Genomic DNA, 13,193 nt, shown 5'->3' on the forward strand with positions numbered 1-13,193 from the left:
AGGAGTGTGCTGCAGGGGGCTGAGCTGGCAGGGGGTCCCATCCAGCCCCACACAGTCTCTGCTGTGTGGCTGGGTGCCCTGCTTCACCCCACCTGTGTGTTGTGCCCCGGACTGCCACTCTGGACTCTCAGGTTAACACTCAGCTTGCATGGCTGGTGGGACCAATCACTGTATGCCCTGTATGCTGCTGACCCCTGCAGAGCCAGAACACAGACCCTGCCCAAAAGGTTCAAACCAGGTCCACTGCCAAAATTGCAGAGACGAAGCAGCTGGTGGCTGCTGAGCCCTCCGCTCTAGCTGCTCCTCATCAAGCTACTCAGTGCCTTTTAAGGGTTCTACAGTGAAAATGAGCTGTGTAGGGGTTCTCAGGCAAGTATTGCCTTGGCACCACTGAACCATCCTCTCTAATATTTTACTCTGGCCCCATTCAGTGCTGCTGCCTGCTCAGCATGTTCTGCTGGGAGCAGATGATGGATCTTCCTTGCCAGTATAACCATCATAGGACTGACATGAGGATGCCTCAATGCTTATTGGTGCACATGGGCAGCAGTGCGGTGCCACAAGTAAGCTCCCACCAGAGAAATCCTCTGGGGCAAGAGTGAAGAGGCTTGGTGATGGGGCTGTTCTTCTCCCAGCAGAGCTCGGGACTGGTCTCCCTCAGCCAATTACTGTCCCAGCAGTTTCTCCTTGATGCTGCTCCTCAGCTTGGCTCGGGAAGAGTTTGAATGGGAAGTGATGTCCAGTTCTTCCTCCGCTTCACCTTCACTCATCAGCTCTTGTGTGACAGCATCAAACGCTTCCTTATATCTCCTGCAGCAAAAGAGCTGAGGGGCACAGTTCCCATCAGGAGCAGTGGAGCTGATACGGGGCATCCCGGTGCACTACGGTCCTCCTCACCCTCCAGCTCCTTCTGCCTTCATGTTACGGGCATGCCTATGGCGTACAGGTAGGGAGGGTCCCACTTTCCTGGGGCTGTTCCCTCAGACCCTCTGCTGTTGTGACTCGCTTTTCAGGGGCACTGCAAAAGGTGCGTTTTGCAGAGCCTTCTGTCCGGGTGGTCTCCTCAAGGGCAAAGGAAATGCAGCATCAGCACCATTAATCCTGTAAAAACTCAATTGCGCTTAAGTCTAAGCTGTTCTCATAAAGGCGACCAAGCCCACTGCATTTAGTGTAACACTAGAACTCCTTTATAGTATGTATATATATCATGTTGGGAAGTGTAGGTTGTATTTAAATATCTGTGCTTCCAAATAAATGCTGTTGGCATCTTTACGGCTCCTTCTTAAGAGCTCAATGGAAAGTTATAGTTTTTCATATGAAAATGGGAACAACTTTTTAATTTGGCCTTCTTTTAACATCCTGTGAAGCACTGAGGAAGTGGAAAAAAGAGCAAGAAGGGCTTTAGGCCTTTTTAAAACCCCTAAAACTTTAAATTTTTTTAACTATTTTTAAAAAGCAGCTCCCTTTAAAAAATGAAACTTTAGGGAAATTGTATGAAAGACAAGACACGCTCAGTTTTTAAGGCAATCCTGATATAGAGAAACTTCAAGGGAAATGAGCACATTTGCATTTTGGGAAGAGAAAATAACCTGTGTTTGCAAAGCATTTGTGGTGGAAATATTCATGATTAGCTCTTCTCCTTCCTGACTGGACAATCCCAAGTACAAATACAGGCTGGGCAGAGACTGGATTGAGAGCAGCCCTGAGGAGAAGGATTTAGGGGTGTTGATGGGTCAGAAGCTCAATATGAGCTGGCAGCACGCTCTTGCAGCCAGAAATCAGCCGTATCCTGGGCTGCATCACCAGCAGTGTGACCAGCAGGTCAAGGGAAGGGATTCTTCCCCTCTACTCTGCTCTCAGGAGACCCCCCAGCAGTGCTGCGTCCAGCTCTGGGACCCCAGAACCTGGACCTGTTGGAGTGAATCCAGAGGAGGCCACAAAGATGCTCAGGGGGTTGGAGAACCTCTCTTGTGAAGACATTGCTGAGAAAGTTGGAGTTGTTCAGCCTGGAGAAGAGGAGGCCTAGAGCAGCTTCCAGTGGCTAAAAGAAATATGGAGAAGGACTTTTTACAAGGGCATGTAGTGATGGGATGGGGGGGAGGAAATGGAAATAGAGACTTCTGCCTTTGTGGTGGAGCACCTTACCCACTGAGAGGAGGGGGCTGATGGCTGCAGTATCAGTGGATCTGACTTCTCTTGGATTTCTGGCTTGTGCTGTGGATCTGTGAAACTAGTGGGGTTTTTTTGTTTTGCATGAGTGCACTTTTTTTTCCAGGAGACACAAGTCTTCCTGCAGCTCAAGAGACTGTGCCTGAGTCACTGACACCTGATCACTTCTTTTCTCATCAAACAGATCCTGGTTTTCTTACATTCAAGCTTCAGTCTCTTAAAAGGGAGAGCCTCTGCCCTTCAGAGTAATTTTTGCTCCATTATCAGAGAAGAGACACTGTCTTTTTTCTTCCCTGGCAGCTGCAGGAACATCAAACTGCCTCTGCAGAGCATTTTTCTGGAAGCCAAGTGCCTGTTCTGAAAGGTGCCTCACCAGAGAGCTGCAAATCCTGCACTGCCTGGCTCTAAAGCTGCAACAAGAAATCACTGGTTCTGGGGAGGAGAGGGAAACATGCTCTGTGCGACCCTGCTGCTCCAAGGTGCACCACTGGGCAGGGGTGAGGAACCCTCCAATGAAGCAGATCAATTTCTCTCCTGACTTTTGCCTAGGTGAATTCATTTCCTGCTTGCCTCTGGTGCTGGAGTGATGCTCAGCCCAACTCCTTTTGGCTACAAATAGCAGCAACAACTCTTCAAGCTCTTACAGCAAACAAGGATGCCCCAGCAGGAAGGAGTGCTCCCGTTGTACTGATCCCCACTGGGCACTGCTGCAAGGTACTGCTCCATGGGAAGAAACCACCACTGAAATTGCGCTCATCATTGGTAACTTCTGGTTTCTCTCGCTAACTGACCAGCTGGGTCTCACCTCACCCAGGCAGAGGGCAGTTGCCAACCCATCATCCTCCTGCTCTCCTCCCATAGACAGAGACTTCTCGTCCAACTCCAGCCTTAGCCTCCTGGGCAAGCTCGACAGGCTTTTTGCAAGGAAGAGTTGCCAATTAGCTCCTATTCATTCAAAGTGACATCTCACAACTTTATGTGCAGAGGTTTACTCAGAGAAAGGCTTTGCCGTCCATTGTTTCCCCGCTGCCTCCTCTCCCAGGGTCCCAGGACTTCTGTGCACCTCTTTGTGCCTGGGCCCAGCTTCATCAGGAGAAAGGGCCACCATAACCTTGTCCATCTCTCACTGGTCCTGTACAGTCTGGTGAAGGGGGCAGACACACATCCCAAGAGTCTATTTGTGCAAGGGGAGAGGTAGACATGCTGGTTAGGCACAGTGCCATCCATTCCCAGAAACGCCAACTGATCTTCAGTGACACCCCAAGAGCTTGGGAAGCTTCATTTCTTCCTTCTGCTTGGCACCTGGCACTTCAAATTTGAGAGGGAAAGATGCTAAATTAGCCGAAACATTGGTCCATGCTTCCAAATATTAATAAATAATCTCAGAATAGCAGAGAGCAAGGAGAGGAGAAGCTTGCTGATGATATTCAGGGTGGTTGAGGCAAAGGACTGGCTGTGAGGAGCTGCAGAAAGACCCTTGCGGCACTGAATAAAACAGTAATGGAATCACAGATGAAATCTGATGTAGATAAATGTAAAGTGATGCGCATGGGGAAAGACAATCCTAGCTTTACGTACAAAATAATGGGCTCTGAGCTGGCTATTTCCACTTGGGAGTGAAATCTTCAGGTTATAATAGATAGCTCTATGCAAATGTCAGTTCAACCCTGAGTAGCAATCAAAAAAGCAAACAGAAAGCTAGAAATTATTAGGAAAGGAAGAGACAGCAAAACAGGAAATCATTATGTTGCTTTATAAATCCCGTCTCTTGAATGCTATTGTGCAGTCCAGATTCACCAATCTCAAATATGATGCAGAAGATGATCAAAGGCATAAAAGGGCCTCCATTCAGGGAACGACTGAATAGATTAAGACTTCTTATCTTGGAAGCAAAAATGACTGAAGGAAAAATATGACCGAGTTTTGTGATGGGAAGAGTGGCACGACTGCGGAACAGCTGTTCACATTATTCAGTGCTCTTCAGAGGAAGAGGGTGATCATCAGAGGAAGCCACATCAAGTGACAAGTTCAGAATAAACAGAGGAGGTTTTTAGCTGTGGCACTCCTTGCCACAGGGAACAGCGGATGTTTAAAGTTTGTGTTGGTTCAATAGGGTGTAAACTGATCTGTGGGAGAAATATCCATCCAGGACTATTAAGTGCAGAGATGATGTCTACAGTTCAGGAGGTTCCCGAGTCACAGACTGTTGGGGAATGGGGAGTATTCTGGGAAGTATAAACACGTCTTTGTTCTATTTTTGTACTGCTTCCTGAGCATCTGTTGGCTCTTGTCCACTGCAGGATGCTGAGCCAGGTGCAATCTGTGGGCTGACCCTTTGCCATCATCCCTATGTCCTGCATTGCACATGAGGCTGTATCTCCCGCTAAGGCAAAGCAGCTTAAATGTAGCCTGAGGTGTTTGGTGCTGCTGCCTGCCACCATTTCTAAACCAGCTCCTGCATTACAGAGACAGAGCTGCTTGGTGGCTTTCCAGCCACAACACACCAGGCACAATTCTTAGCTTAAAAACTCTTCACTAACACCCGCAGGCAGGTGCATCCCTTTTTCCTTTAGCTTCCAAAGCAAAAGCCTCTGTAGGCCAGCCGTTTCAGAGCATGGATCCCTTCTCATGGGATACACCTCCTGTGGAAGACAAAGATATGACCCCTGTGGCTGTTGGTGGGACCCCTGAAGCAGACCTTAGTGACTGAGGGAAAGAAGCAACCCACCTGAGTGCTGGCTACCTTCGCCCTGGTGGTGGCCGTGTCTCAGAACAAGGATGTTTTATGGCAGTCAGCCTTTCCCCAGCCTGGCCTGGATCATCTTGGGTTTTACTGTTCCAAGGCATCACTGAAAGAGAATGCATAATTATGAACAATGGGAGAATGAAAAAAGGAAAATGTTCAGCAGTGTCTTGAATGGTCGGTCCAAATCTGAGTCATTCACTCAAGTGTTCCCTCAGTAAATTAAAAACAAACACTTGGACACTCTGCTGACACAATATATAAGTGCCTCTTCTGGCTGGAACCTCACCACCTTAATGACAGACCGTTTGTGTCCCCGTGCACTTCTCCAAGGTTTCCTTAAAAGTCATGCCTTGGCTGTTTACCAGCTGACAGACACAAACTGGAAGCCTTGATTTGCACCTCCTTTCCAGCTAGAAATGAGGATGAAGGATAGTGGCTATTATAAGGTGATCACACCCTGGAAGAAATTCCTGAGCTCAAGTATCTCTGCTTCCCGGATCAGGGTAATCCCCTTGGACTTGGCTAGCCATTGGCAAAGCCTGTTGAGCTGGGTCAGCTTGTCACTCTCTGAATTTGGGATCCTGCCCTATTTCTGGAGGCTGCTGCATTGCTAAAGCAGCCTCATGTCAACGTTGCACGCTCAGTAATGTGGAGGTGAGGCTTATTTTCTGAAAACTGATCATTTTCACCTGTAAAGCCTAATTTAAAGTAACTGTAAGGACAAATTCTATTCTTATTGACACCTGTGCTGTTTTGCAGCAGCCCTGAAGAAGTAACGATGACATGCATTGAAACAGGAGGACAATCAGACATTAGGCTGGTCAATTGATCTTCAGGAAAGGGAGCACAAAGGGATTCATTACACACACTGAAGCAACACTCTCATGGTGACTGTTATGTGAAAAAAATCCCCACCCACTTGTATTTCCCCTAGTTTTCCATTAGGAAGGAGTCTCTGCTGCCTTTGGCTCTGTAGGACAGAGAGGAAGATGAGAGTCTTGAATGTAGAGTGTGAACTGCAAGTAGGCAAGGGCAGGAATCTTGGCTGCAATCTGGGGAAATCAGGTGTCTTCCTCTTCCTCTTCTTTTTCCTCTCCCTCTCCCTCTTCCTTTCCCTCTTCCTCTTCCCCTTCCTCTTCCTCTTCTTCTCCGTCTCCCTCTTCTTTTCCCTTTTCCTCTCCCTCTCCTTTTCTCTCTCCCTCTTCCTCTCCTGTCGTGGCTGCCCTCTCACCCACTCCTCCTCCTCCTACTCGGAGCTCCCTACCTGTCAGTGGCTGGGGATCCTGTATCCCCAGCAAAGGGGGTGAGCCAGGGCAAACCCCAGCCCAGTTCCCAGCACATGGATTGGCCCTGTCCCACTGTCCCTGGAGGGAGCTTTTAACCGCATAAAGACAGACCCTTGGTACCCAATGGCCACATGCCTCATGCATGCAGAATCACTGGTGCAGGCTCCTCACTTCTGCGATGGCCTTATTGTAATCTATTTGTGCTGAATAATACATATTTCTTGTGAAGAAAGGTGATTATTTCTGTGCAGGGGGAGGTTGGCAGCTCTGAATACTGAGCAGCCATTTCCTCAATGCAGTAGGATTCAACCTGGTAATCAACCCTATTAGCGTTAAAAGGAACTGTCTAAATGTCAAGCCAGGTTCAATAAATAAGCACTAACACATTTAGAAATGGCTTAGAAAGGGGAATTAAAGTTTTGCTGCTAATTATCTTTCTTATTTTAGATTTTCTGTCAATTCTAGCTCTTCCATTCAAATGAGACACTTGCTAAGATGAAGGAAATGAGATGGCCTGAAAGCTGGAGGTGGGCAAAGCTGTTCATATATAATAGAGAGCTAATGGGGACCTCCACCCCTCTTATGGACCAGTGGAAGCACAGTAAAAATAGAGTCACCAGACCTTTCAGTTAGGTACTTTCCAGCCTCCTGCTATAGGGTGTCCCAGATCCTCTGGTACCTCTTGATCCTGCCAGAGTCAGATGAAGAGTGCAGGCTCCTCTGATCAGTTGAAAGCATGCAGCCCAGGATACAGGCAAGCAGAAGCAGGGAGCATGGCTTGCTGGAGGCACATTGTATAAGCAGCTACAGAAATCAGTGCTGGTTTTGACAATCGACCCTACCCCTCCAGACCCAGCCACCTCCAGTGCTGCCTGGATGGAAGCAGCTCACCCACGCCTGGTGCTTTGATGCTGTAATGACATATAACTGACACTGATGGCAGTGGCTAATCCAGTCTGCCGTGATGTCCCCAGTCAATCATGCAATATTCTGTTATTGGAAAAACTCATTTTTCCACCTCTGATGGCAATCAGTGGATGCCCTGAAGCACAAGGGTTGATAGTCTGTGTAATTTGCAACCTAGCTAAGTGCAACTGCAGATGTTAATCCTATTTATATAAATGCCTGACAAGCAAAAGTAGGGATGGAGGGATGAGCTGCAGAAGGCACAGAGCTGGATTTCCAGGAATTCTCCTAGAGGTTTCAAGCTGGTACAACCCCAGTGATGGAAGACCAAGAGGTTTGGGTGGGCAAAGGGAGGAAGCACAGGCAGCAACTTCTGCAGTTGTGCCCCTCCTTTGGCCTGGTATCTATTCTGGAAAATGATGGAGCAGACCTCACCATGAGGTCTCTACCTACGAACGTGTGTCAAAGCTCGTTGTGAAAATAAAAACAAACAAAAAAAGAAATTAAACAAGGGAAAAAAAAAAAAAAGAAAAAAGATAGGAAAACCAAAATCCTCTTCTGCCTGCTTTCTCCCCTTTTTATCCCAAAAAGAAAGGAAGTGCTTTGTGTCCCAGGTCTTTCTTCCACAGCCTGATTCCTCTGAGGACTGCAGATATCCAGACAGAAGAAAAGAGGATTTACCTTGTCTGCACTATCTTGTCATCAAACTTTCAGTGGGCAGCCAGGAGTGTTGCCTTGCTGAGCCTATCTCCTCTCTGCTCTCTGGAGCCAGCTGCTCTTTGCTTTGCAGCTTCCATTTTGCAATTTTGCTAAATTTCTTCTCCTTTAAGTTCTGCTTCTAATTTATACCCACCTCCCCTTTCAATGCCTTACCTGTCCACTTTTCCACTGTCTTTCATGCTCTACCTCTTTCCTACTTCCTATTCTCGTTTTCCTCTCCTTTCTGGGATCTGTCCTCCTTAGTTTTTTGTTCATGTCCCCACAGCTATTGATATTTTTTCCTTCTCTTGCCCTCTTTATCAGATTCCCAATTTTTCTTCTTTCATAGAATCATAGAATAGTTAGGGTTGGAAAGGACCTTAAGATCATCTAGTTCCAACCCCCCTGCCATGAGCAGGGACACCTCACACTAAACCATGCCACCCGAGGCCTCATCCAACCTGGCCTTGAACACCGCCAAGGATGGTAAACAGTATAGTATTTTTTCCATCTGATATTGATGTTTAAATAAGTTTTACCCTGTGTTAGTTACCTATTTCGTTCATCTAGAATGGAAACAATTAGCACCCTTAGATAGATAGCAGTTCGAGATAATCTAAGAAAGGTGTGCTGCCCCTCTCCATTGACAACAGAGGGCAGTGAGTTGACAAGCTTCAGCCAAACACACAAGTGTCAGGTAGGTATTATAAGAGACTAATTCAACAGTGATTCATAATTTTGGAAAATCATTAGAATAAAATCGTTACTGTAAAATTTGTTTCTCATGGTGATGTGTGATTTTTCCATGTAAAAAGTATCATTTACTCTAACAAAGACACTGAATAGAAAAATAAAATGTGAATCCTAGTGGCATATAAGCAAAAATGAGTATTTAACTCTAATTAGGGAGTTTCATGTAATATTTAGGTAAAGATAAATATAATTTTCTGAATATTTGAAAAAACAAGGTTAAAAATGTTACCAGGATTCTTGTGTACTTTTTGGTTTATAATAAAAGGCTTAACTAGAAGACTATACCAAAGAAAATAACTGCTGGAATAAAACATTTGAAAATGTGTCTCCGGCCCTGTGACTTCCCATGCAGCACAGCTGACCTTTGTTTTTGAAGATCCAGTGACTCCACACACAAAATACAGTGTGACTTTGTGATAAAGTGAAGAAGCTGTTGCCCCGCCAGTGGCAGAACAAAACAAACAGTATCTTTCCAATACACGTTACTGAGCACTATGCACCTTCTGCAAATAAACATTTAAAAAGATCCTTTAAAAGACACAATTCCCCTCTTCCAACTGTTTTTTTACCAAGCTACACATTTTTCTTGCCTCCCGGGGTCACTGACACCCCATGTCCCACCAGGCTGGGTTTTGCAGGAGTTCTCACCCGTCAATGACAATGGTCTCATCAGGAGGGAACCCAGCATCACAGGGATCCAGCTGCCCAGCAGCATTTCCAGCCATGGATTTGCCTGTCTTTGCCCCTCTTCCAACAACCCCACAACAGCCAGCACCTGCACCATCATTGCTAGACCACTCTCCATCATCTTTACCAAGTCTTGGGAAACGGGAGAGGTGCCTGAGGACTGGAGGAAAGCAAATGTCACTCCAGTCTTCAAAAAGGGCAAGAAGGAGGACCCGGGTAACTATAGACCGGTCAGCCTCACCTCCATCCCTGGGAAAGGGATGGAACACCTTATCCTTGATGCCATCTTAAGGCATGTCAAGGATAAGAGGGTTATGAGGGGCAGTCAACATGGCTTTACCAAGGGGAAGTCATGCTTGACCAACCTCCTAGCCTTTTATGAGGAAATAACATTGTGGATGGATGATGGCAGAGCGGTGGATGTGGTCTACCTTGACTTCAGCAAAGCATTTGACACAGTCTCCCACAGCATCCTCATAGCTAAATTGAGGAAGTGTGGCCTGGATGATCAGGTAGTGAGATGGACTGCAAACTGGCTGAAGGAGAGAAGCCAGAGAGTTGTAGTCTATGGGGCGGAGTCCAGTTGGAGGCCTGTATCTAGTGGAGTGCCTCAAGGGTCAGTATTGGGACCAGTATTATTTAATATATTCATCAATGATTTAGATGAGGGAATTGAGTGTACTGTCAGCAAGTTTGCTGATGACACTAAGCTGGGAGGAGTGGCTGACACGCCAGAAGGCTGTGCTGCCATCCAGCGGGACCTGGACAGGCTGGAGAGTTGGGCAGGGAGAAACTTGATGAAATATAACAAGGGAAAGTGTAGAGTCCTGCATCTGGGCAGGAACAACCCCAGGTTCCAGTATAGGTTGGGGAACGACCTGTTAGAGAGTAGTGTAGGGGAGAGGGACCTGGGGGTCCTAGTGGATGGCAGGATGACCATGAGCCAACACTGTGCCCTTGTGGCCAGGAAGGCCAATGGCATCCTGGGGTGTATTAGAAGGGGGGTGGTCAGTAGGTCGAGAGAGGTCCTCCTTCCCCTCTACTCTGCCCTGGTGAGACCGCATCTGGAATATTGTGTCCAGTTCTGGGCCCCTCAGTTCAAGAAGGACAGGGACCTGCTGGAGAGAGTCCAGCGCAGGGCGACAAAGATGATTCAGGGAGTGGAGCATCTCCCTTATGAGGAAAGGCTGAGGGAGCTGGGTCTCTATAGTTTGGAGAAGAGGAGACTGCGGGGGGACCTTATTAGTGTATATAAATATATAAAGGGGGAGTGTCATGAGGATGGAGCCAGGCTCTTCTCAGTGGCAAACTATGATAGGACAAGGGGTAATGGGTATAAACTGGAACACAAGAGGTTCCACTTAAACTTGAGAAGAAACTTCTTCTCAGTGAGGGTGACAGAACACTGGAACAGGCTGCCCAGGGAGGTTGTGGAGTCTCCTTCTCTGGAGACATTCAAAACCCGCCTGGACACATTCCTGTGTAACCTTATCTAGGTGTTCCTGCTCTGGCAGGGGGATTGGACTAGATGATCTCTTGAGGTCCCTTCCAATCTCTAACATACTGTGATACTGTGATACTGGTACTGCTGGCATCATCCTTTTCCAATGAAATAGCAGCATTTCCCTGGTCTTATTCCAGGTTTAGCTAATCTAAACCACACCAAAACTCCCCTGAACTCCAACCAAGGAAACCCCAGCTCCATGACTATTTAATTAAGAATTATACCTCTGGAAAACATAGTTACAAACTACATTGAATTTGTCGTGATTTGTTTTCCCACTGTTCATCTCTAGGGATGTCTCCTGCTTGGTCAAGAAACATCAGATGCGCTAAGAGCGCACACCTGGGGGTACACGCAGCACTTAACCTGACCAACACATCCTCTCTGCCTGGTTACACTGAGTTCTGTTGTTTAGAACAAGGCTATGACAGCTTGGCTCTGTTGCACATTTCCATAGCTGCAGGAGACCAGACTGTGGCCGAGAGTCCCCACTTGCTGTGATTCCAGCTGCAGGGTCTAAGGACAGCATCAAGGATGGGCTGGCAGGGGATGGTAATCTCTTTAATTGTACCCATTAACATAGATGGAAAAGAACAGAAGAGCATTTGGGCATGTTTATTGCTTTCTTTCAGACCTGAAAAAGATCTGGTGCAGTCAAGAACTCATTTTCCACCCCAACTGTATACTGTGATGGATCTAATTAAAAACATATTTCATTTGCCTACAAAAATCACTCTTCTAGGCACATTACAACCATAAAGGATGCTGTTTTTGATTCCTGGCTTCCTTTAAAAGGCCAGGTTTTGCTGCTTACATTAGTGAATGCATCAGGCACATGGTACAGCCAAGAGAGCACTGCTGTAGAAGTCTTCACATTATAGTTTTCTAAGCTTGATCCTCCGTACACTGGGCCCAACAGCTTGCGTGCCTTCCAACAGCCTACATGGTGCAGGCACTTTTACCTCAGTGAGCTCATATCTGTGTTTCCAGAGGACAAAGAGTAGGACTGGGATCCGCAACTGGGATGTGTGTAAAACTGATTGCTAACTGGGCACTGACTTAAATGGGCAAGCAAACTCAGATGAAAACAGGCAAAACTGGTTTAGGATCTGGTTGTGATGCACATGCCAGGAAGTAGCATTTGGTCTTTTTGGCAATTCCAGAGACCATGTACAGAGGATGGTTTGGTCAAAAAAGGTGTATTAAAACCAGAACCTTAATGCCACTTATCTTGATCTTCTGTGGGCTTAAGGCTGCTCCTGCCACGCACAGCCTTTGAGCTCTTCTCCTCCTCCTCTCCTGTTAGTGAAACAGCCTAAACATCATGTTTTAGTTATAAAGTGAGTATAGTGGATGAAAAGGTGGGAGGGGAAGGGGGATTAAATTTACTGCTTCAGTGACTGCAGATCTGAAATAAATCTCCGATTCAATGATAGATCAATAACACCAAGATTGGGTTTAAATTATTAATAAACTATGAGAAACGAGGATAATTATTCTATGAGTCACAGCTCTCTAATGCACTGCACATTTTTTCCCTGAGACATCTGCATTGAAGCACACTCTGACTATCTTCTGGCAGAAAGCTGTAGCCAAGAAGTTAATGCTTTTCATTTTGCTAGCTAAGCATTTCTTAAACCCTCATGGGCTGAAAAGCCTAGTGACAACATTGTGCTTCTCTCGCAGACAAACCCTTAGGCCAGGATCCCCTAAAACAGTTAGGTATCTAATGTGCCCCTGGAAAACAATGTTTGATTTGAATCACACATGTGAATGGTTCAGAAGGCCCTCAGATGTCCTTTTGAACCCATATGGCTGGAGATGAAGGAGTTGTGCTAGCCTAAAAGGAGATGCTGGCCTTGAAAAGTGACCTTGGATGGTTGCAGAGGCTGGTCTTGATGGTGGCATCCTGGAGGGACAACCTCAGGACTGCAGGAGGCAGGGAGGGGAGGAATGGCTTTTGCACACTACTGGAAGACTGCAATGACAGCCCCATCAAAACACGTGTGAGCTTCAAGTGAAGTTCATTCCCCCTTTTCAAGCAAGAAGAGAGGGATCCATTATCCCAAAGAGACTTATTAAAATGAAGAAGCTCAAAACTGGAATATTCCTCTGTTCTGGGTTGCAACCATCTCTCTTGACCAAGACAACCCACACTGACACAGCATGGGCTGGAGAAGCTGAGCGCCTCTGGGCATTGTCCCATCTCAGCAGGTGTCACCCCTCAGCTTCAGTGTCAATGCTTAGGGTGGCGATGGAGAGCAAGTTCGACTTCGAGGGGAAGCTCACTGCAAAATCAGCGCATCCCTGCTCTTTGACAGAGCGGGCTGGGGTTGTCTGGGCTCAGAGCACTCTTGATGATGCTTGTCAGCTGCTGGGCTACCAGCCAAGGTGCTCAGCATTGCCTTGGCTTACCAGGAGGGTACCTTACTTAACAGGAGAG

This window comes from Psittacula echo, assembly GCF_963264785.1.
Source record: "Psittacula echo genome assembly, chromosome: 3".
Taxonomy (NCBI): Eukaryota; Metazoa; Chordata; class Aves; order Psittaciformes; family Psittacidae; genus Psittacula; species Psittacula echo.